Source organism: Siniperca chuatsi, linkage group LG15 (assembly GCF_020085105.1).
Source record: "Siniperca chuatsi isolate FFG_IHB_CAS linkage group LG15, ASM2008510v1, whole genome shotgun sequence".
Lineage (NCBI taxonomy): Eukaryota > Metazoa > Chordata > Actinopteri > Centrarchiformes > Sinipercidae > Siniperca > Siniperca chuatsi.
In genome coordinates this window covers 7000051-7026262 of record NC_058056.1, presented here as the reverse complement: position 1 = coordinate 7026262, position 26212 = coordinate 7000051, and the positions used below count along the sequence as shown (strand labels likewise).

General features: G+C 39.9%; 1 protein-coding gene across 2 annotated transcripts in view; it reads right to left on the bottom strand.

Moving 5' to 3' along the window:
* The window catches only part of LOC122861485 (leucine-rich repeat and fibronectin type-III domain-containing protein 2), a 128517-nt gene extending 109170 nt beyond the window's left edge, over positions 1 to 19347 (bottom strand). The window contains exons 1-2 of one of the 2 annotated variants that reach the window (XM_044165945.1): positions 18212 to 19347; positions 17852 to 17901 (exon numbers count right to left, since the gene is read on the bottom strand). The gene's annotated coding sequence lies outside the window, so the exon portion shown is untranslated. The remainder of the gene's footprint in view (positions 1 to 17851; positions 17902 to 18211) is intronic. The other variant, XM_044165944.1, reaches the window with a different exon arrangement.
* Positions 19348 to 26212: the final 6865 nt, after the last annotated feature.

Genomic DNA, 26212 nt, shown 5'->3' with positions numbered 1-26212 from the left:
CATTTAGCAGCTAAAATGCCAGTTATTTCCCTCAGGAGTTGGTAGAGACCAAAAACAAAGCTAAAAGAGAGTGAATATTGGATTTACATTCATCAGGTGGCCAGAAACAGTACTCCAAATGAATGATAATGCTGCTCTGTAACTACTGGATGTGTAAACAAAGGTATGTCAATGTCATGTTGTTGAAGGTTTAAGCTAGTCTTCATTGGAAGCAGTTAATTTATAGAACAGCCTCAGAATTGAGCTTCAGAGCAATGTTTTTGATCACAAGACTAAGAGAACTATTTACAGAACAATTTTGTTTATAAAAGTTGCTATATTTAGGAGTACAGATATTGACACATTTTACTCTGATGATACTCGTACTTGTAAAAAGTACATTATCTGTACCGGATACTCGTTTCAGCCGAGTACTCGCTCAACTCTCAACTAGTTAAGCTATAGCAACACTACACTTTTGTTGAAAGCAGCAAGCTACACTACAAGCTACTCAGAAAAAGTAGCTGCAATTTTAACAGAAAAACAATTAATCATTCGGCCCTACTTTCAAGTTAGCCAGATAGTTTACTGCACTCAGAAAAACTGGTTATGTGGCTCCGCTTATTGAAATTAAACCCATTCACTGAAATCATTTTTGTTTCCAAGCAGCTCTTATGTCTGCGTAACTTAAGTGCCCATACTGAAAAGGAGAATCTAAATCACGCAAAAATACAAATGTGAATATAGGCTACACAACAAATGCAGTAATACACACACTGAAGTGCACCCACCCACATATTTGCATTTATCTCTTACACAAACAAATCTTGCATACTCACTGTCATGAATGCAATTTTTTATTTTTTTTTGCCTCTCCTCATTTATCCAAACAGGACAAAGTGATCCATGCTTTGGTCGCTACCCTTGAAAGAGATAATTTGCTGCGCACCAGCCAAAGGCCAAGTTTAAGCCATCTCCTTTCCATTTCCACCGTCACCAGTAAGTTCCATTAATGCAGGTAATTGAGCACATTCTGCCCCTGTGAAAACTCATTTGACTTATAATCATAATCTGACTCATCATTTGATGCAGCATGATAATATCTGTGGCTTCTCTTTGTTTTACTAGCACCGCTGGACTTGTTCACTTGAATGTAAGAAAAACGACTTTCTTTTTTTTTTTACCAACAGCCATTATCACAGCCATCATAAAGAATAGCCAGGCCTGTTTCTCCTATCTTTAAATTATCACCCAGAGACAATGTTTACACAAGCACTTCAGACTAATTGAGAGGAAATATACTTGCCTGGTGATGTAACATCTGTCGGCTGATTCTGTGATCTTAACAGTTATGTAAAGCAAAAAGACTGATATGATAATACAGTCTCATATCCAGCGCTAGGGTTGTAATTCTTTATCTCATGTATAAAGTGTTTCTAACCCCTTCAAAAGCTGTAAAAATATCAATTCAAGAGTCTGAACAGCAGCTCATACAGTAGACTTTTGAACTACAACTGTAACCTTTACATTGCCTTTCATCTCTTTTTCTACACCAACAAACATTTTGTGCTACTAAATAAACATAATGAAACACTTTTAACTCAATCTAAAAGGTCATTCTAACCATTCATAAATGCCAGGGTATTAAGCACGTTAAAGGGGGTGAGAGCAGCCGCTGGGGGAGAGTCACTGAAAGAAGGGGGCCATTGAGATAGCTGAACATCAGCCTTGTAAGAAGCCAAACTACCACAGCTATCAATTCAGGCCTGGGCACAAAGATGCTGTGTGTTTGCCTGGTGAGGGCAGAGCTGGCACTCTGTAATGTTTATTAGTCAGTAACAGCTCTCTTTGCAATCTTGTCAGGGGCGAGAGACACAGAGGATGAAGCAGCAGTATCCGGCTAAGACTGTCAGTGCCACAGCCATGAAAGTACGTCCACAGCTTTATTGCTAGCAATCTTCAACCATGTTGCTGTCATCCATGATGCTGCCTGAGTCTTCTCGCCACTTTGAGCAACATTTGGCCTTACGGGTCTGTTGTGGCTTCAGAAAAAAACTGCTGTTTGAGAAAGGCTCTTCTAATGACTTTATAACCCCACTGAAAGATAACATAAAAGTGGTGTAGGCCATGAAACTGCTACTGAAAATATGATTCAGATGGTAAGTCCATTTATGTAAGTACAATCTACTTTACTAGTGTATAATCATTTTATTCTTGTAAAAATTCTCTCCCACTACTTCAGAAAGCTCTAGTTACTAGTTTTTTGATGAGTCAAATTTTACACTGAAAACAAATGATTTGTGGTTACAGATTTAACCACACGACACTATCCTATCTATCTATAAAGAAGCATTCTGTGATAAACATTCTAAAGGGGTACTTTTGATACTTAAGTATGTTACATTGCGTGTTTTGCTGCCATAGAGTAAATAAATTCCTAATGAGTGAAAACTAGTGTCTCCCGGAGTCTTTACTACAGAAACCACACAGGGACCTGTTTGGTTCCTGCTTCTAACAAGGCTTGTGAGCCAATAGTATAGTGACATTGGTATCACCTGGTATAGTAAACGGACACTGACGTTAGCCCATATTAGCTATGTTAGCTTAATCGTCCGAACAACAATAACCCATAAAATTACAGTTCTGGATGTTGGATGTTATCAATGTTATCAATAGCACCTTTAAGACCACTGTGTGGGTGCGATTTGATCTGATTTGACAGTGGTTTTTCCAGTGAGAGGAGCCTAGAAAAAGCAGCACACTCAAAGTTCATATCCATGTAGGACCACATTGCTAATTATGATAATTCTGATTAGGGAAAATGGGTTTTCAGGGCCTTTAAAGGGGCACTGCAGTGATTTAGTATTGCACTAAAGTTGGGGTACACACAAGAGACAGATTCAAAAAAATCAAAGCAGTGGAGGTCAAGATATCCTGACTTTTGGTCCGTAGTATGGGTCAATTTCCAAAATTGCTGGATCCTACACTTCCCATTCTGCAACCAATTAGCATCTTTCATTTGAGCCTCCCTTCCTAGTAAACACCTACATCTTTCAAACTCCACACCTCCAGTTGGTATCTTAAACCGCCTCTTAAAGAGTAACTTAACAGCAGCTGAAAAGTCTTGTTTTTGCTGATATCTAGTGGTTTTACTTCTCACCTTGCTTCACTGATGTAGAAGTGTACTCCAGGGTGTGTCAGTACACTGTGACATCACTGAGCACATCAGCAAACACTTCTGACTACAACAGACTTAGGGGTATTTTCTCAGACTTGAAAAAGCTCCTCCAGAGACACAAAAACATTATACACTGGCTGAGTAGTAGCCTACTAACCATGACTAATAAACTGACTTTATGACTAAATTCATTGGAGTTCCTCTTCTGAGTACTTCTATTAATCAGGGACACAGCTGTTGATAAAGTACGGCCGTGCCTACTTCAGGTGACAAAAATTCCACCTTTCTCAGTATAACTCGTATTTTCTTGCCAATTTCAAAATGTAAACGAAATGCTGCTGGAGAGGAACTTTAATTGATCACCCAGTATCCCTTTTTTGCTTTTCTCTTATCAGTGGCCCTGCGTCTGAGACAACTTTGTGCACACTGTGATGACTGATGCATGGGGGCTCTTCAGCATAACTGGTAGATGAAAGACTGACTACACAGGCTGCGCTTCACTAAGATTGGTGGGTGCCTCGTTTGCGAGGAGTAGTTGACGCCACAGGGCCGCGCCACATGCAGCACCGTGCATGCATTCTCCTAAAATGAGCTGCATGATGGATGAAGGAGGAACATTGAGTGACACTTTTTTTTTTTTTGTTTGTTTTGCCAGTATGCTGAGTCTCTGTCAATGAGACAGCTATTGTCGCTAGTGAGAGGAGAAGCAATTTACTCAAGCAGAAGAATGGAGAAGTTTCTGGGATAATTTGCCTTTCAGTGAGGCTGAATCATGCGGACAAAGCAGAGCTCAGCTCGAGTCCAGCAGGGCATTGTTCACTGATTATCTACTGGTATGTTCATAGGGTTATTTCATGTAGAAGAGCTCAATACTATAAGGTGCTCAAGGCTGTTTAAAAAATCCTATCAAATTGATCATGGGAAGTTATTCAATGAGCAGTAGGATAGATGCCCCACCCACACAAACCACACACAAATACCTTACTGCTCAGGTGCGTGTAACAGCTGAATCACTGTCCCTAGTGTACAATCATTCTATAATCAATAACTAGCTTATATGAGTCACAAAAATCTCATAGTTTCCCTCTGTATTACTACCATTTCCAACCCAAATCCTCAGGCTCAGGAGCAAGGCAGCAAAGCAAAGAAGGGGTCCATAATTTCAACACAGCATCTTTATCTAAGCAGCTCTCTACTGGTTTCTCAACTGGCTGGTAAATAACTGAAGTACATAAACATACATATATACATTAAAAGTGGGAACTCCAATAAAAAAAAAAGAAAAGAAAATCCTTGGAAATTACTCAAAATTATTGGCTACATTAATAAAGTACAATTTTTTGACATCCCTGAGCAGCTCAGTAATTAATTTATTCCTTAGGGGGAAATTAGAGAGGGAGACAGGAACAAGAGAGACAAAGGAAAGAAAACCAGCAGGGGCCTCTTCCAGTCACTATGTAGAGCCTGTCTTCATTTACTGTACTAACGTACACGTGCAAGATAATGGTCACATGACCGATGGAGGTGGATGAGTTAACCCTAGCACTGGCAAGCTACTGTTAGCTTACAGAGCAATAATGGGTGTGCGAGGTATTATAACATTGTTTTTGTCAGCTCAACTCAATTTCATTTTGAGTTTTAAAAAGGTGATTACATTTCGAAGTCGAAACTGAAACGATGACTCAACACTTTGACCAAGGTATAGGTTTGCTTTTAGAAGGAGTGGTGACTGACCCAGCAAGCAGGGCAGACTGTATGTAGCCAGAGAGGCAAAACCCAGGCCAAAAGCACTCTCCTGTACCACTCACTGTTGCTCATTAAAGAACACCCTATTTTACATTAATAATGCCCCCTTCACAAATAAAATAAATGTGAACATGATGTCACCTGGTAGTTTTTGGGGCGGAGTATCTCAGGGTACATCATAGATTTTTGTCAGATGTTTTTGTGTCAAGTGAACAGAATTGGTGGGTTTTCTCTGGAAAAGCAAAATAACTTCTGTTGCAATGCACACTATAAAAAGTTCCAGGAGCAATAGACAGTGTAAGAAAGTGACTATACATGTAATTTACACACTCAAAACAGTGGATTCAGTGTTAAATGACTCTGCTGTGAGCGTTTTATTAATCACACGCACGCTTTAGTAAGTCCCACGTGCTCTTTAAGTAAGTCACCCCTCACGGTTAACTGAAGTGCACGCACGCTTTAGTGAGACGCACTCACTCTTTAGCTCTGCGCTGCCTGCGCTAAAGCGCGCGTGTGCTTTAGTAAAACGTGTGTTATACTGCATAGATTTTGATCCTTTGTTCGACAGTGGAAGTGGACTACTCTTTTAACATGTCTTAGAGTTGTGCTACGGGTTCGGGTCAGGCTTGGGTTTGGTTACTTTCAAATATGATTAAATAAGAACTTCTCTCTCTCTCTCTCTCTCTCTCTCTCTCACTGACTGTGCCAGTCATCTGAGTCCATGTGTTTCCATGTCCATGCATGTAACAAGCAGTCACACAATTCCCAGAGGAAAATAGCAAAGAAATGTAAGCAATGCATCGCTTTAGCCTGGCAAACTAACGTTTAGCAATGAATGAAATAATGCAAAAATATAGCTTCAGGTGTTGGGTCGGGCTTGGTAGCACTAAATTTGGCAGTCAGGTTCTGTTGGGTCTGGGACACAGGTACAGGCCGGTGCTGGTCTCAGTTTTAGGCCCATGACTCAAACTGACACGTTTGTCGACCAACAAATCTTTAATTGTTTGTGTTAGGCTAATATGTAAGACGATGAAACTAATTGCCCAAGGTTTTCCTCTCCATGTTTGTGAGTAAATATTTAATAAATCCTTTTTATTGCTGGGCTGGCTATCAAATACTACAGTATATGCTTTATAGGCAAAATGCGAAAAAGAATTGATGAGTAGTCTAGAAGAATTTACATTTTAGTTTATTTTACCCATTTACAGTCAAAGTCGATGACCATTTCTTAAACCCTTCAGAGAAATTTAAACTTCTCTATACGTTTGTGCACTGAGTCTGACTAGTTAATCCTTGGAAATGGTCAAACCTGCAGCAGGTACTCTAGCATTGAAACCCCAAGGTTAACAAAAAACAATCTGGTTCTTTAGTTAGTTCATTTAGCTAGTTCGCAGCACATAGCATGTAAGCGTGACAAAGCACCTGCTCCCTGCTGCTCACTGTCCTCATCGTCACCTGCAGACGGCTTAAGTACATCTGTTATCTTAGCACACTTTGTGGCGTCAGCCAGCAAAGCCTTTTTTCTTTTTTTGGCGCACCTTCTCTGCACCGCCGGCTGCGGGTTTTCTCTTCCTATCCGTGTTTCAGCAACGAGCGCTACACACTTTTAACAGTGCTTGATACTAACTGCCCGAGTGCTAGATACTTCCATTTTCAGTTGTGATGGCAACTGCTACCTGCTATTACGGATTGCACCAGCCGTGTCGCTGCAGCTAAAATGATCTTTTGAATATCTGTATATAGGCTATATAATACCAGGGCTGGGGAAAAAAAGGCCAGCCCTCACAAGACTGGCCCACCGGGAAAATTCCAGAACTTCCCAATGGCCAGTACGCGCCTGATCCACTTCATACAAGCAACAAATTGCAGCTTTGTTGCCACTGTTGACATCTAAAGGATAGCCTGCTGTGGGATTATATGGGCTCAACGCTTGAGGCTGTGTGGCTTTTTTTCTGTGTTTGCTTCACCAGCAAAAGGAAAAACATAATACTAAGATATAGTTGTTTTTTTTTTTTTCTTCTGGCATGGATCGTCTGTTTGGAGCAAAACTCAACATCTCAATTCACAATAACAATTCACAGCCATCACTGCATAGTGTGCATACTGGCTGAGACAGATCACAACCGTTCATCAGATGGGATTAGCAGGGATACAGTGGGCATTCGCTATCACACATTCAGCTCCAGCACTCAATGATTTTTGCTGCGGGTTCATTTTTTTCTCTACGGTGTCAGTGAAACCTGCTGTTTTGTGTTGGAATTTGCAGTTGCACAAAATGATCATCAGAGGAACACAACGCTACCCCTTTTTAGCTCTCATCTAATTTTTCTATTTTTGGTAGTTTTCCCTGCATCCCAGGATATGCTTGCCAGCAGCTTATTATAACTAATTACAGCACAATTACACCACTTCATGTAATCATGTGGAACACAAGCCACGCAGTGCAACACATCTTAGTTACAGTTAAAGGGAAGGATGCCAACATAATGACTGTATTCACACTATAGGAACAATATGGACTAATATCTGACTGGCGTCTATATAATCATAGACTTTTGTCAACACATCTCTGTATCATATCAGCTCAGAAATAGGACTAAATGAAACATAATTTACCAAAGCAAAACAATAATTCACATAATCCACAAACCAAAGGCTCAGCACAGCAAGGACTTTTTGCTTTTTAATTGTGGTAATCTGATTAACGTATACACTTACACTGAGTGCTCTGGAGAGAAGATGCTATGGTAATTCCTTGATTAGGTTATCAGTGAGAAACCAGTATGCTAGCTGGGTTATTTTAAAAGAGGAAAAGGGCAACCTTGATGTCCACCCAAATGAGCTCTTCTTTCTTTCCCTACTATTCTGTGTTTTGTTGCAATAACCTTCCTGCTGCCCAACAGCCACACCCCATCACACAGCTGACCAGAAACCCATCAGATAATGTAATGCAAGACTATGGGTACTATTTTAATAGTGCAAGTGCAGCGACCACCATAAAGTGGTAGATTTGGGCACAAAGTGGGTATCGGAGAGACGGACAGTCGGACAAATAAGCGAGTCGGAGAAAAGTTATTTCACATGGTGTGCTCTAAAAAGAGAAAAGCAGACAGCGAAAAGAGAGCTTTTAATCCAGAATGGACAGACTTATACATGGTCATTCTTTCCACAGGGAAGACCGTGCCGATTATTAAAAGCGGCAATGTGAAGAGCCACTAATGCTGCGAGACAAAGCACAGAGCACGTTTTGAGCAAACACACCCACTCAAATCTGAACTGAGCACACAAAAATAAACGACCTAAGAGCCAGTTTGATCGATCCACCTGAAAGAGGAGCGTCTGTGTTTTTGACGGAATTTAAAATCATACCTTCGGGATTTCTAAATACCCTGGTAGACCGTAATACCACTTAATACCACTTAATCCATCTAATTTTTCACTCTGGACCAAACTGGTGGACCGACTGACCAACGTTGCCATGGAGCCCCACTACTAGTGTGGCTAAAAGTCTTACAACAACTCTGGAATAATATGGGGATTATGTCTCATACAGACATATGAGAAGTATAGACAGTATAACGTGTTGTACCCTACTGATGCTACTGATGCAGTCATACTAATTCAAGTTGTATGTTGGTTCCAATGTAAACCTTGTCGAGGACAAAGACAGTAGTGTAAACTTAACCTCCAACTACAATCAAAAAATCTAACTGCATGTGAAAAACAGTGAAAAACATTTCACAGTCTAATCCTTTGAAATTTCTCTCAACTGAATGTCCAATAAACAAGCAAAAGAAAAGGTTAATGTTCAAAAGTAGCGCAGAGGGAACACTGTGTGCATTCTGTAGGCTCGTGCCGACAAAGAGATGTAAACTCAGTGCTGTGAGACAAGGACAGCACTTTGCAAAGAACCCATCAACAGAGCAATCATCGGGGAGGACCCCAAAGGAGCACAGTGAGATTAAAAGACCTGCTATCAATTTATCAAAGACGCTGCTGAGAGGGAACTTCAACTTTAAAGCAGAATTGGGACATTTTCTGCCTAATGACTGCAATTTATAACAGAGCATGGATGACTCGGAAACTGAAATCTTGAGAGCCGATTATAATGAGCACTTAAAATTGTACCCATGTGACTTTTACTTGTTGATGGCGCTAGCGATTCTGCACCAACATATGTTAATATCTCCAGAGAATTCCAGTCAAAAGAACCACTGAAATCCATACCTTAACCCTAACCCAAGGAGAACAGAGTGTAGCATCTGTCAAATGGAGTTTAAGGTGGATTTGAAAAGGAGAAATACAAACCAAGGCAGGAGGCTAACATAAAAAAAATAATGTTGCTTTTCCTGCACATTAAGGGTTTTCAGCATCCAGTGAGCCTAAAAGCTTTGTCATAGCAAGACAAGCAGAATATCTAATTTCTTGCAGCAGAAAAAAGACAGTCACCTGTGTGTAGTGGCTATTGACTTATTGGACTGCTCTCTTTTTTTTTTTTTTACCACAGAACCTCCATCCAGACAGTGTTTTTTACTCCTGTTTGCCATCAACAGTGACTCATTGCTTCAGTCTTGTGCGTTTTCTTTCTCCACTATTGCTTTAATTTGCTCAGGGGCTTAGGAAGATAAGCTTTCCTAGCCCCTCTCTAAATTACAGCTTCTTCACAGTGGCGACATCCCCAGCAGAGCCTGAATGTTATCACTCCGCAGCGGCACAACGAGCTCTCCATTTTAGATCTCTGGAGCTAAACAGTTTTTGTTGCTAACCTTGGGGCCCACCGCACATCAGCGAGTAAAAGGAGCCATCCTAACAGAGCTGCTGTCATGCTGTCAGTGATAACTTCAGAAATGGCTGTGTTTTTTTTTTTTCACAACACAGTGGGAAAAAGTGCAGGGTGGTTATGTGGGAGCATTTGAGTATATGTTTGGAAAATGAAGATTACCCGCCAACTGTGTTGTACTGTAATGAAGTCACATTAATGCATGACATTAAAATACTGTAAATGTGGATGCGTAAGTCTGCAAATGTGTGTTTGTGTGCATAAATGATGGCAGTGTGTAAAGTAATGGAACTATATCAAGTGTTTCCCACACATAGGTTACACATATGTGATCTGCCCATGTCTATTAATGGCCACCCCAGTTTCTTGCAACCCAAAGACACATATAGACAGTTCAATGTCATCCAGATGGCTCTGTGTCTGTGCAGCAGTGGACATATAAATGATGTCTATTTGTGTTGACTCAAACAGAAGGGCATGCTGCATAGTAAGCATTCATTTGGTGCTTTCAGATTAAAACATATCTAGATTGCAAGGTGTAATCATTTATATATATATACTCTTTCTTTAAACTAGGCTAAATTAAGTTGAAAGGGGATTTTATTTTAAATGTCTAGGTTGACTATATTTCAACATGTAGTTATAACCTGCTTCACATTAAAATATGGTCATTCTAATGCTGTTGAAACAACAGTAATACGCAACCTAAAGGTCCAAAACACTTTTACTTTTCAACCAAATGTAGCCCAGTTTTCACGTGCCTAGACACCTTTTGACCTGCAAATGACCAAATTGATGGTTACTGGGCAGTTTTATTCAACACAAGACTAAAATAACACCAGCCTGAACAGGTGTGGCAGCTGATAAAATCTGTGTGATACAGGTGAAATCTCTGTGAAATTTGGATTTTGTCAAATTTATACTTACAAGGTCAAGAATGAACTTACAGATAAAAATCCAGTGGTTTAACTTTTCACTGTCTTCTCACATCACTGTTTGGCGTGTGTTTACAGTTGCAACAAAGCACAAACAGAAATCCTAAAAGTGGATGAAATCAGATACTAATCTTGTATGTCACCAGATCCATTTCCATAACAGAATGCTAGTAAGTGGACCTTCAGTTGGAAGTGTTTTGTCAAGCTGTGAAGTTATTTAAAAGTCAGGTATGTTATCACTGAAAACAAGCAAGGAGAAGGAGGAACATCTTTGAGAAAACCACCAACACAACCACAACTTTTACTATAGAAAATGTTGTCCTGTATCAGGGCTAATCACTGCTAGTTAGCATGTTGCCAGACCCTGACACGATGACATGTCACCTCTCTCCTCAGTGGTTGTGAGCCATGGAGCCTGTGAGCTGTAAATTACTGTAACAGGTTGGGGTACATTACACCACAAGTTTGTTGACAGAAAGCCATGTCACAGTCAACTATGGTGTGGGATTTGGAGACACGGCGTGCAATGCACTGCGGGACAGGATGGAAACTGAAACTCTACTATCTTTTGCATTTATTTTACAACACTTTATCAGTTTCAGAAAAACAATTAATCTTATTTCCAATTTCGATAAAAAATTGACACAAATTGTACCATCTTTGTAAATAAAATAGTCTTAGTCACAAAACATTTGTTATATCCCTCACATGTGCTTGTCATATCCCCCCACAAAGTATATTTTTGTCCCGTGCGAGACACTGAACATCACATGAGTGCTCTGGGCTCTCAGTCTATCAGCTGTACTGAACGCTCTGTGAGCAGCAAAAGCCTAAACTCGGAGGCTTTTAAAATGTAAAGGTTTGTTGAAATACAGTAGCTTGAGTGGGCTGGAACTGCTGACTATGATGAATGAACCCGCCATTAAATGACGCGGGCCACTGTATTCAAAAGTGCAACAACAACAACAACATCAGAGAATTCATGTGGGAGAGGAGAAAGGGATGACAGCAAAATTAGAATGTCAGCTCTCAGTGCTCACAGGCCTTTTGAATCTGGAAATCAAACAAAGGAAAGAACGTGAAACATAAAGGGGGAAAATAAGAACTTAGCCTTTGTAATCTGACTCATGGTACAATTTTTTCTAATGTATTTGAAGTGCTTAGTTTGATTCATGGCTCAGACACACTGTCGCCCATACTGGTTCCATAATTATTGCACCAGAAAATGTCTTCCCACTGACTTGAAGTGTTCTGAAGTTTCACATCCGTAGCTGCTGCTGTATTACTGTGTCCCCACAGACATATTGGTCAGTCATCAGTAACATCTTAATGTTCCGACTAGTGTTTCACAAAGGAAGATAGCCGTCGCCTATGTAAACTCCCCGAGGTTCTCTCCAAAGCTCCGCAATGGCCCTGCCCTCAGAGTCTGCGGCTCACTTTGATATACTCTGGAGTCAAGTGCTTCCTGCTGTGACTACCAGGAAACGCCACATCACAGCACAGCTGGGGCAGCGGGGCCACCAGGATACAGCACAGGCAGGTGAACTAACACCAGCCAAAAGGAAGTCAAGCTGCTACCCAAAGGCAAGGGACCTAAGAAAGTATATTCTCATTCACTATTCTGTCATTTACTTTTGGGGGCTCACTCTCATGAATATGAAGTCCTCCGTTACTATAGAGAGTTACTTCTTAATTATGAGAGCATATGTGCTTCTTGATTTTCGATTCGGTAAATGGATGTATGCATGGAACAAGCAGAAGAACATTTTAAGTGTAAACTCATAAGATTGACAATTAAGGTGATTGCAAGCTGAGTTTTTGCAATAACATGGTTTATCATCAACGTAGGGTACCATCTTTGCAGCTTTTTACCACACACTGTTGCAGAGTGATTATTTCTGGAACAACGTCACCTACTTCCAAGGTGACATGGAGAAGGGAAATAGTCTTAAAGGCAGGGTTCGAAATACGGGGCATTTATGGGGAACTCGGCAACAGTGAATAATGTTTCTGTTTCTTTTTTGTCCTTGGCTAAATATTCTTTAGTTGAATCAAAATGTATTGATAGTATATTTTTGCATGTATGTGCAGCCCACCCCCCACCCCCGAAAAATAGGGCTCCCCGAAAGCCACAGTGTAATTCGAACACTGCTTAAAGGGTAATTCTGTAGAATTAAGCCACTCACTGTGTCACCCGGAAGACACTAGCACTATGTCAAAGTTTCACAGAGTGCTAATACAATGAAAAGTTACATAAACTTTTGGTACTTTAAGTATACTTTGATGCTAATACTTTTGTATATTTACTCAAGTAAAATTATAATGAAGCACCTTTACTTGTAGTATTTCTACACTGTGGTGCTGGTACTTTTACTTAAAGGTCCAGTGTGTAACATTTAGGAGGAGCTATTGGCAGAAATGGAATATAATATTACTAAATATGTTTTCATTAGTGTATAAGCACCTGAAAATAAGAATCGTTGTGTTTTCATTACCTTAGAATAAGCCATTTTTATCTACAGAGGGAGCGGGTCCCCTTCCACGGAGGCCGCCATGTTGCACCGCCATGTTTCTACAGTAGCCCAGAACAGACAAACAAAACACTGGCTCTAGAAAGAACCTTTTGCGTTTTTACCGTAGTTTCTCCTACACGCTTGGAAGGGGAGGGTGATGCGAGCGGTATTCAAATGGTTGCAAACTGCAGCTTCATTGCTGAATGCCACTAAATCCTACGCACTGGACCTTTAAATAAAATATCTAAGTACTCCTTCAACCACTGTATATATTCATATATACCGTGGTTTGAAAAGGCTTCAGGATTACTCAATTCCAGCTGGTGGGAAGCTCCAGGTCCCACACTTTAATCAGTTTCAGAATACATAGCTCATCAGTGCATTGCTCTTTTGTACGCAACTCTCAGATATCAGAATTTCCCACCAGCACATGAATGCACCGCCTGGATTTCTTTTCAAAACTAGTGATGCATCACCTATCTCAAACAAGTTACAAGTCTGCAAGTTGAATTTCATAGTATATTGATAAAATGTGTGATAAAAACAATGGCTGCCTTTAAAAGTATGAAATTGTATTCTTTGGAAAATGGAAGGCTTAGTGGGCTAAAACATGCCAAAGATAGTATGTTCATTTCTGTAGGTTTTCTTAACTGGAGATTCTCCAGTCTCTCCTTGTCATACTGGGAATGTCAGATAATATCTTATGCCCCGTATGTTTATCTTAAGTATATGTGGCAACCTCTTCTGTCACCTTCAAATCCCACATGCTTAATAATGTTACAATATTTGAGGATATCTGTGACATGGGTGGGAGCTGAGGAATTTTTTTTAAGGGTAGAGTTACAAAGGGAAAAAAGGGAGATTAAGGAGCTCTCTACACAACTCTCAAGTATATAACAAAACCATCCTTAACATTAAGTCCATTGCTACAAATGTAGGGGCTCCACCCAAGCAGCTGATTTCTCTAAACGCTGCATGAAGTGTCAGCCTCACTCTGCACATATGCTGTGCTACAGCAGCTGAGCTGTGGTCAACAGGCATGAATGTAAACAAAGGACCAACTCAGTGATAAAAGGAATGATGATTAAATTCATTAGGGAACTGTCTCCCTCTCATGCATGGAAATTTGAGGTGAATAAGCACATGTAAATGTCCTGCCACTGCACTCCATTCCCAAGAAGTGCTTTACTGTAAAACGCATGCTTTTACAACAGATCAAACGCATCTGATCGCCTGCGTATTAGATCTTCCTAGCTTCTCTTTTGGATTTTCTGTGCACCCAGCTTGTTCTGCTGGTAAAAGTGAGTGAATGAAGCCATAAGGGAGAGTTTTCTGGAAAGGAACCAAGCTCTGGTTTTCTCCACACAGCAGACTTGGAGATGAGAGTTGTGCAGAGACACCACAGAGGGTTTAAAGCTAAATCCAAAGTTATTTTCCAATTAATTTTTGAACTTCAATTGCCTTCCATCCAAGCTATTCCATGTGAACCAGAAGTGAGCAGGAACTGATCCCCTCTCTATTATTTCACTGTGCGTGGAGTTTAATAAAGTAGTCCTCCCATTTCCATTCCTCCAGCCTCTCTCTCATAATTTCCATTGCAAAAAAACAACTTTCTAACATTCTCTGGGAGCCTTCTGTGCATGTCAAGCTTCTCCCCAAGGTAAAACTGGCCTACTTCTGAGTGCATCCTCAGCATCCATCTGCCGTACCCATAAATTGCGTTTGCCTGCGATTGCAGGTTATCTCATCTGTCAAAGCAGGCCTATCAATTTCACAGAGCACTCTCAACAGAAGGCATTAACCCTCCAGCATCATTCCGGCATCAAGCATTGGCAGACAATAACTGCTAGTGATATTAACATATCAGATGAGCACTAGTGACAGTTCTGTTGTGACTGTTAGCAATGAGAAAATAAAGACCTGAATACTAATGAATACAAATGGAATAAAAATGAATCAAACAGTTCCTGCTCGTGTTGTTCTATGGCTAGAATAGCACGATTATCTAGTTTAAAAAGACAATAAGCTACATTTAGCAAGCCACAAGCTAAAATGGAAACAATAGGGGAATCTAATGGGACTACTTGATTGGGCTGCTATGTAGCCAACAGCCAAGAGGTAATAAAACTGGAATTTAGTTGAATTTAAATCTTTGTGAGTTATGTATAGAGCCAAAAACAGATCATTTTTGCGATGTTTTTTAGTTTTTTATTATCAGGTGATGATGATCACAGAAGGGAATTGAATTTCATTCTTTCGTTCATGCCTTCATTTATTTTATGTGACTCAAGACCATGATCACATGGTATGGAGCACACATAAATAATAAATAAATGGCTTTCTGCTAAAAATCTGCAGTCTTTGAGAGATAACCCTGATGACATCATCATATTCCTCATGACATCACCAGGGTTAATTTCACTAACTTTATAAAGCTCCAGAGCCACAGAAAACATGGTAGCGCTTTTGATTACAGCGTAATTCTTCCCAATTTTCAGTGTAATTATTTGTAATAACGGTGTACCAGTGCATAGATTGCCTGTAGGTGTGACTGTGAGAGTGAATGGTTGTCTGTCATTGTAATATGAGCACGACCATCCTTGAGAGCTGCACACAGGTCATAAACAGTGGCAGCTGAGACCTTACCCTTCCATGGAGCTGCTGTTAAGGGACGTTATAGAGACGTTTTGTGTAGAGAGATGTTTGCCTGTGGTTTTGGCATTAAGGCATTAAGTCTGTGAAATTATCCAAAGCTCGTCGTTTCATATTTGAATTTTGATTTGATGCTCAGTTTTTCCATGAAATGTTCTTTACATGACATAAAATCAATCATCTTCTTTCACAGGCTGTTTTACCCCAGTAAACTGGACTTGATGTGATGTGTTTTCGCCTGCGCTCTTCTCACTGGTTTGAAGGGGTTGGTTAGAAAAATGTGATGTCATTGTACTCCTGTGCACCAATCAGAATTTAACAACATTTGATGCAGACTCTGATGACACTTAGTGGGTTGTTTGCTCACTCTCAGTTTAATCTGAACAAACCACACCCACACAGTCCTGATGGCGCAGATTAGCTGAGTTTTTGAGTGTTAAACTATTAAATATCATTAATGTTTAAAGCTGCTATAATTTTACATTTAACATTTTACAATAACAATGTATCAAATGACAATGTGAAAACGATGAAAAACCTACAGAGAATTATTACCTGAGCTCAGCAGCTCCTCTCGGCCTGTTTTCAGAGGGAAATTAGAGACTAGCTGGTGAACATAGCGGAGCATTTAGCAGTTAAAGAGCCACAGATTTCCCTCAGGAGTTGGTATAGACCAAAAACAGAGCTAAAAGAGAGAGAATATTGGATTTACATTTCATCAGGGTGGACACAAACACGACTCCAAATGAAAGGTAATGTTGCTCTGTAACTGCTGGATGTGTAAATGCAACTGTTAACAAGTTCGCCATATCAGCTTAAAAGGTCATGATATGTCAGTGTTGTGTTCACAACTTGTTTCTGCTGCCCCCAAGGCGCGAAAAAAATCAGTTATTGCACATAAATGTTATAGAGAAATAGGCCCTTTTCACATTTCTTGTTGTGTTGAAATTGTGCACTGAACTGATACTGTAAATAATACAAAATTAAGATTAAGGCTCTTTATTCTTCTTTTTGATTAGCGATCTTTGGTATGTCCACAGACTTTCATTGTAGACTTGGACACGGTGATCGTATGAAATAAATCACAGTGGGCAATAAACAGTAAGGCCTGGATATAGAGTGCACTTGTCAGCGAGTCCTTTTGAGTCAGAATAATTCTGTTTTCATGAAGAAAACACTGTTGAATCTCTTCAGTATAACTTGCTCCTTGTTTAGGAAAAACCTCCACACTCTGTCTTCTTAAAAACAAATCCTTTACAGTGTGATGTTCAGGAGAATGCGAGCCATTCAAATGGCCATAAATGCCCCGTTGTGGGAGTCAAAACGTCCCCTCCCCCTGCAGTGTGAGGCGTCTCTGCGCTGTCCATGGTGCTGAACCGCCGTCACTGACCGAGCGCACCTTCTACCACACTCGGGTTTCTCATTGAGATCAGCAAATGCCATGCTACCACTTGTAATCCACAAGAGGGTGGTGATTACAGTGGGTGGTGGCGTTACACTACCATGGTGCCTCATTGCGGCCACCTATCCCTTAACCACGCACACGTACACACAACCCAGATTTTTTTTTTTTTCTCAAGACGTGAAGTGACTGCTAGTTTAATAAGATAATCAGCACATAGGGGATATAATCCTCCCAGACACGCGCGCACGCACGCGCACACACACACACACACACACACACACACACACACACACACACACACACACACACAGCAGTCCATTCGTGCAACTTAAAGGGAGTTTAATAAACGTCTTAGCCTACTGTAATCACAAGGGAACATTTTGAAAAGCGCAGGCTAACATCTCCCTCCCCCCCTCTCTCTCTCTCTCTCTCTCTCTCTCTCTCTCACACACACAAGACAACACACACATTGGCAGACACACAAAACGCGCACGTTTATACACACCCAGGATTAGTATGCGTCGGGCACAACTATCCAACCTCTCAGCTTTTGTTTGGTTTTGTTTTTTTTGTTTTTTTTTCTATTTCTGTGCAACGGTGCAACCTTCCCCACATATGTAACATTACAAAAGGAAAATAAATGAAAACATCAATCGCACGTACCTCCACTGCACTGAACAGGTTTCCACGATCAGGTTACTTTCTGTGGATACCTGTAAATGTCCGAGAGTGTGAGCCACCCTTCAGCCCATTAACACACTGGCTTTCATTTCAGGCAACACAAATCCAAAGCTTGTGAAACGTTAGTGGTAACCTCGGGAACAATATTTTGCATTTAAATCTAAATCGGTTAGAATTTTGCAGGCAACCTAGTTGAATTGTGAATTGTAACCAAAAGACCCACCAGGTATAGATGCAAAAGCAACATAATAAACTACTAACTGCTAATAGGCTATAATCTGTGAGGAGTGCATGGCAGTTAAAACTCCAGCATGCAGCGGACAATTTAAGGTGATGTCTTACCTTTAGAGACGGACAAGTATCCATTGTGTGTCACCGCAGGCTCTACACAGTATATTCTGTTTCCCTGGTTCGAGGCTACAGCCGCTCCCTTCCCCATGCATCCACTAATTCCAGGAGACGAACTGCAAAACCAGCTGCATAGCCCGCCGCATATCGCTTCTTGTCTCGCACTTCTCTCCTTGACAGATTTTTTTTTTTTTTTCCACCAGCAGATGCTCTGGAAACCTGCGCTTTTGCCTGGAGCCAAGCTGCGACGAAGAGCTTCACAGCATATTTTTCAGTTTCCCCCCTTCAAGTAAAAATAACCCGCTCGCTGGTGTGTGGGCTCGTCTGTGTATTTCCAAAGTGTTGCTACATGGCACAGGCGTTTTTCTGTTTCCTCCCCGCGGTGCTGTATAGTTACTTGTCAGTGAAATCACAATATGTCCTTGTGATTGTTTGCTTCTCTTTGGTTCCTAAACGCCCATCCAAGTCGAAAGTTGTTGTTGTTTTTTTTTTTTTTAAAAAAAGGTGAAAATAGTACATCCAAAAAAAAAAAAAGGTTTTTGTTTGTTTTCAATAATTCAGGAGTTTTTTTGTTTTTCCAAGAGCGAGGAGACGGAGAGGTGCGACCCTCGGTGCGAAGCCTCTGCGCTAGAAATACTGCAATGGAGCGGCGGATAACCCTAGATGGCACAAACACCATGAAGTATCACAGAGCCCACCGGGAGGAGAGGCAGAGGGGGCAGAGGCAGGCAGGTCCGCTCGAACTGCTCTGCCTTTACGCAAACAGACACAGGAGCGAGAGTGTAGCGAAGATTATGCGTAAAGAGCCACTTTGGCACGGTCCGCAGCGAGTACCGTGTTGTCTGCAGGAGATTAAGGACCGACCACGGATTAGTGTGTGCTTAGCGGTGTTTAGCGTTCACAGCAACAAATGAACCTATCAGGATTGTGGGCAACTTTAGTTTCTTATATTATTTGTCAGTTCCATAAAAATAAAAAAAATAAAAAATGAATCTATAGAAGCTTTCTTGTTCAGTCCCAAAACTGCTGGTTGACCTTCAACCAACAGGAGAACTCACTTCCGTGTTGGAACACTGACACAGTAAGGGACACAACTCCTGAGTGGCGAACGATTAAAGAACTAACTGATAATTAATGAATAGTTAACAAGTAGTTAACAGCAGGACTATGTAGGTCATGAAGTTACTTAAGAACAGACTGTTAGATCAATGTTTCCAAGTGGTGGCAGGTAACTAAGTACATTTACTCAAGTACTGTACTTAAGTACAATTTTATTTAAGAGCTATAGTTACTACAGTAGTTACTTTTCAGACTTTTACATTAGTTTATAAGATGTGATGCACTCTTACAGATTGAACTGCCCAACAGTATATAATATTATGATTCTGATAGGGGCCATTGTCCATAATGAGTACTTTTATTTTTGATACTTTGAATACATTTTGTTGCTAATACTTATATACTTTTTCTTGAGTTTGATTTTTAATACAGGACTTTTACTTGTAATGGAGTAATTTTATAGCGTAGTGTTGCTACTTTTATTTAAGTAACTGATCTGAATACTTTTCCCATCAACCTTTTTGGCTTGTGACCCCTTGAAACAAACCAATGCCTACATGTGACCCATCGTGACTACCAGTTGTGAACAGTTTAACCAAAAAGTGTTTTAAGTTCTGTTTGATTTGACTCCTTTTTAGACCCGAAAAGGTAAAATAATCCAGTAATTCACAAAGAAATTGCAAACACTAAACTCTAAATAAACAGTTCTATGTTCATTCTGATTTCCTATCTTGTTCACATCAAGACCCACCAGATTTATCTTGTGACCCCTTATGGGGCTCCGACCCCCAGGTTGGGAACCACTGTGTTAGATATCAGTATGTAATAATTAGTTCCTATATGTCTGAATCAGGACTATAGCTATCATTGAGGACACTGAGTACATGTCTTTGGTATTGTCTCTGGGAATTTGGGGGTTTTAACGACAAGTTTTTTAAATGAACCCTTGTGTGTTGAGGTTTCTTTTACTTCCTCATTGTTTGGACACTCACTGCTGCATGTGTAAAAATAATAATCATGTTTGCAAAATTAACCATTTTTTTCCTTTATTTAATTGTTTTTCTTTTCTTGTGACATCATCAAAACACAATATGTAGTTAAGTATTGAAGTGGGAACCTTCTCTTCACCACAAACTGGGCTAGCACGTTTGGTGACAAAATACAGAAATGACCATAAAGCATTGCTATTACACCAAATATGACACCGCATGTTTGCTTTATTAATATTGAACTGAATAACAATATTTCCCTGACCTTAACTGAAGTGCTTTTGTTGCGTAAACCTCAATAAAACATTGCCAGGGAAAGTAATCCAATTACGTTAGCAATTACTTTTCCCATCAAAGTGTTATCGGCAAACCAAATTGGTTATATATAAACATAATTACTAGGAGACAAGATTGTTTCTTTTGTATGCAAGTCATTACTTATTAACTGGACTATCCCAAGTGACCCAGGCATATTCGACTGAGTGATAAACCTCTTCAGGAAAATAGACTGTAAAGAGTTTTCTTGCTATCTGTTGCTGATTCTGATTTCCATTGACTCCAGTCAAAGTGAATCCATTAATGTGTCTTTAGTAGTTGGACATCAGGCAGGGTTTTTGTCCTCAAGCAGAAAAGGATCCTTGGCAGCTGTCTTGTAGCTGTTGAACTCTGTAGGTGGAGTGGAAGTCTCTCCCTCCCTCTCCCTGTCCTTCCTTTTCTTTGCTTTCCTCTGTTTGTTATCGATGCAGACGGTAGGAGACATGGCTGCTGTGCCTCTATTGCCCACTGTGTCATTGATCTGTGTTTAGATCCTCTTTTCAAATCCACTTAAAGCAACATTCAGAGGCCTAAAACGTCTTATTATTTCAATTAGTTCAAATATTCCTGAAGAGAATATTAGAGATTTTACAAAGTGCTATGTACTGTGTAAAAGCTACAGTTCTGCATATAGATCACAGCTAGAGTGCATAGGTAGTTTCAACTAGTTTTAGTTGTCCAGTTCAAATTGCTATCAAAGTGCAGTTGCCGGTGGAGAAACACTGGGGCTGTTGCTCTGTCACTTAGTATCTGACTAGTTTAGCTGCGGTTTAGAACAGGTCCAGCTGAACCGGAACTTTAGGGGTTTAAAACACAGCTGTGTGCTAGACTGAACCTGATTGCTGTGTCAAAAGGAGCACAGGTTCAGCTGAACTGCAGCTAAACTGCAGCCGTCCATCACAGGTGTGTCAGAGAACCTCAACATCATATAGCACACTGTGAGTAGGCGTGTCTGATGGCTTACCAGCATGCATTGGGCCAAGGGAATCATCATTGTTATCATCATTTTATCTGTGTTGCTGCACTGTTACTGGTGTTATTGTGATCTGCATCAGTTTCCACTGTTGTTCCACAGGACACAGCAACCGGGTTCAGACTAAACCACAGAGGCAGTTTCTGAGGACACAGCAATGAGGTTTAAGTGATCATGTGACTTTGACCCAGACAACACAGATTTATACATCCTAAACCTTAAATCACAGCTAAGCTAATGACAGAGCAACAGGTTCTATTTCAAACTTTGTGCTCATTTCACAGGGCTTCATGAGACTGGTGAAAAGGTTAATGAACCACATCGTCTTTTATTTCATTTTGACACATAGTTGTGGTTGTTGTGACTCTTGTGCATAGCCTTTGAGCTTTAGAGAAGTCATTATAATAATGTTTCCAAACAAGGCTTTTAGCTTCAGTTAAATTACAGTAAAAGTGCTCTAAGTAGGCTGTAAGTGTCCCTGTGTAAATGGAACTGGAGCCAAGGGCTGTTTCATTTAGTTAAATCACATTTCATCACCAAACTGCCAAAATACAATTTGCACAGCCAGATAGTGGATCAAAATAAACAGAAATGTGTTGTGGAGAAAAATGTTAAAGGACACAAAAACAAGTTATGACAAAACCAGACAGTAAACAAGACACAATCAACAGCCTCATATGTACTCAACAGCAAACATGACAAAGCCATGACAACAAAGGCAAGAAAATAAAAAGAAGGGGCAATGAGATAGAGAAATGCAGTATCAGTAAGTGGGCAGCTGAGACTGCAGTGATTATGATTTTCAGAAGGATCCGTTTATTCGGATCCCCATTAGCTGCTACCAACATTGCAACTATTCTTCCTGGGGTCCACATAAAAACACAAAACATTAACACACAACATACAGGAACCATTGACACTAAATCACATATACCTCTAACCCAAAACCCAGATCCCCTCATACCCTTGTAATACCCTCCCAACTTCAAATGAAAATCACAACAACAGCAATAACAATGATAATAATACTAACAATTAATAGATCTAGTATCAGTCTCTCAACCCACTAGTCCAGTTATGAATAGCCATATAACATCATGAGAGATGAGACAACTTGCCATAAAATAAAATAGAACAAAACATTATTTTCACCAGAGGAAAGGAAAGGCACTCCATGGTGCAAAATAAAACAACCAGAACAGAATAAACAAAACAAAACAAGATCCCTAGGAATGTCTACATTATGATAATGGCAAGATTCAGTGATATTCAGCGATACATCAGACAACAGTATACAGGTCATCATCAAACAAACAAGCAAACAAAATAAGCTTTTCTAGTTGCTTTTGTTAAGGAACATGGTAACATATTCCATTGAGTGGTAGCTGTGTATAAAACAGGTAACACAAGGTCATGTAGTAGTTCCTTCACCTAGAACTTGTGCAATGCAGAGAACTGTCTGGTAGTATGACAGTGTCATTAATAAATTAAATCCGTGAGTACAAGCTTTTAGGCCTAGCTAGAGTACAAATGTTTTGAAAGAAAACTAGGTGATTGCTTAAAAATCTGTCCTCAACTTTTAGCCAGGAGAGAACATTATGCATGCCCTCAGTAATTGCACTGGATGAACAGTGAAGAGCTAGATGTGCAGCTTTGTTCTGCACAAGTTGAAGCTTGTGCAAATCTCTTTTTGTCGCACTAGAACAGACAACTGACCAATAGTCGAGATGAGACAAAACCAGCACTTGTATAAGCTGTCTAATTGAGTGATCACTCAGGAAATAAGCACACCTCCTATTGACAGACACTGCTCTTCCCATTTTAGCTACAATCTTATCAAAATGACAAGACCAGATAAGCTGTTTGTCCAGGGTGACAGCTAAAAGTTTCACTTCATGGACCTGCTCTAAAACTATATCCTTCATTGAGAGGGAGAGTAGCTACTCAGTCCTCAATGCATAATTTGAACCAAAGATAATACACTTTTAGATACATTTAGCACAAGCTCATTATTTTCCATCCAATTAGACACACATGCAAGTTCACTTTGCAGAACTTCGTTTAGTTCATCTAGATTTTCAGTAGACTCATATAATGTTAATCATCCTTGTACATCATCACAACTGCCCTATTTGAGACAAGGGGTAGGTCATTAGTGAAAACTGAGAAGCAGAAAGGACCCAGGCAACTTCCTTGGGGAACCCCATATTCTAAATTTCTTATAGTTAAAAAACTACCACTGAAGTAAACACACTGCATTCTCTTAGTCAAGTATCCAGCTGACAGCATTTGCACTGAAGCCGTATGCTTCATGGTCAATAACATCATAAGCAGCACTGAAGTCAAGCAAGACAGCACCAACATTTTTTTATCATCAGTTTGACTTTTTATCATCAATTTGACTCATCCATCCAAAATAATTAGCAATTTTGTGGGGTTTTGTAATGAATGCACCATCTGACAGTATGAAGGAAGGCCTATTTGCTTTTGACCTGCCTAATATGTCATTAAATGTGTTCCATAATTTCTTTCCATCATTCTTTAGTTTATAAATCTTTTTTCAGTGTGTTCATTTTTGTGACCTTATTTCTGAGTACAAAGTATTTATACACAGTATTTATTCCAGTCAATAGAGTCACCCAATTTTATTGCCACTCATTTCATTTCATCCTGGTGAGGCATACATGTTTTTAATTGATCATCAAGCCAAGGGGCAAAAGTACTTCTTACAGTGAACTTTATCAGCAACAGTCAATAGCATTTCTGTGAACATCTGAAGTGCAGCACCTGTATCATGTCCCAATGTAGATTTTTTATTTCATTAAAAGATATTTAATTTAATTAGAAATAAAAAATCTGATAAGTGGGATACAATTAGAGGAGAAGTCCAACAGCAGAGATTAAAGTAGTTCAGAGAGACTGGGGCCCTTTGATACACTCTTTAAAGCACTCTTTGACCTTAAAACTTGGTCTTTGTGTACGCTTCAAGTCACATTATTCTCAAGGCAGCTTACTGGAGAACAAACAACCATGCTACATCACCACTTTAAAAGTTAGAGGATAAGGCTGGTATACTTTTATTTTTCTTATGGTCAACAAATCCCACAGAAAGACCAAAACCAACAAAGAATCAATACTACTAACAAGTATTGTACGTGTAGACAAAATCCTCATATGTCTTAAACATTTAAGAGCTCCACTGTTGTCCAAAAACCATTAAAACCACACCAATGAGCCACACTGTCACACAGAGTGACATATTCTTTACTTATCATGAACACACACACACTGTGGTTTGTTTTGATTCAATCCATCATACTCCTTCCTGCTGCCACTAATATTTACTACAGCAGTGGTTTCTAACCTTTTTACATTATGACCCCCATGTTGGGAACCATTGCACTAGAACATGTTAATCCACATCTGAAAATAGTCCCCAACAAATTAGTTTGATTAAAAAAAAAAACAAAAAAAAAACTACAGTTCCCATGTGTTTTTGGAAGTGATTGAGCCCTTTTTAAAGATGAAACTACATATCTGTGAGGTGTTTTTCAAGATCTTCAGTAGGAACCAATGGGTTTGGCATGCTGGAGCCGAGTGCACCAGCTGGGCGTAAAAAAGTACGACTTAACTCTTACGCCGGTCTTAGTTACGTTCAACTTTGAATTCACCAAGTTCACCAAGCTTGACTGACCACGGTCGTAGCTGTCTTATGATGCATGCCCATGTGATTACATGCAAAGCCATGATTGTTGCCAAGCAACACACTTCTATCCAAAGTGCACTTTAACTTCTCTCTTCAAACAAGCTGTGGAAGATATGGATAACCCAAAGCAAAGGAAAATTGATTTTACTGATAGAGAAATAAGAAAACTTATAGAGTTGTATGCAGAGCATAGAAACGTTCTCACAGCTAAATTAAACAACACCAACACAAACGAACAAAAACTATCAGTATGGAAATCGATCACCAGTGCAATCAATAACGAATGCGATGGCGGACTACGGACAGTTGAAGAGGTCCGGAAGAAATGGAAAGATCTTTTATCAAAAGCCAAAAAGGATTCATCAGCTTTTAAAGCCGACAGGGGAGGTTCTTCACCAAAAATGTTTGTATACTGCAGTATCCTCATTGATATTTTGGGAGAAGATTCCTCCACTTTTACTGGATTGAACGGCATTGACTCAAGTTAGAAAAGAGGATTAACTATCCTCTTTTCTAACTTGGCACTGTTAGCTTACAGATCACGCGCATATACTTTGATTTGGTGTTAAACACAAACCACACAGCGGGGAGTAACTTTAAAGCTCCTGCTTCACATGTTCCTTTGTTTCTGACGAAGTGGGCTCATGCTGGTGCACATGAGACATACGGAGGTAGAAAAAAGAAACATACACACATTCCTTTTGGCACGCACCCAGACCTGCACACACGTCCCTTTTTTCCATGTAGTTTAGTATTTAGAGTTAGACATTACATTGTGTTTTTGCTTGTTTATCTTTTAAATAAATGCTTGTGTATATGCTAGTTTCTTTAATGTTGCACAAGAGTGAGTAATTTGCCAACCTCTTATGTGAACTCCAAATCCTTCTAGCTATTGATGGTCATTCTGGTTATAGTTGGTGGTTATTTAAATATTAATCTGAGGTCCAAATTGA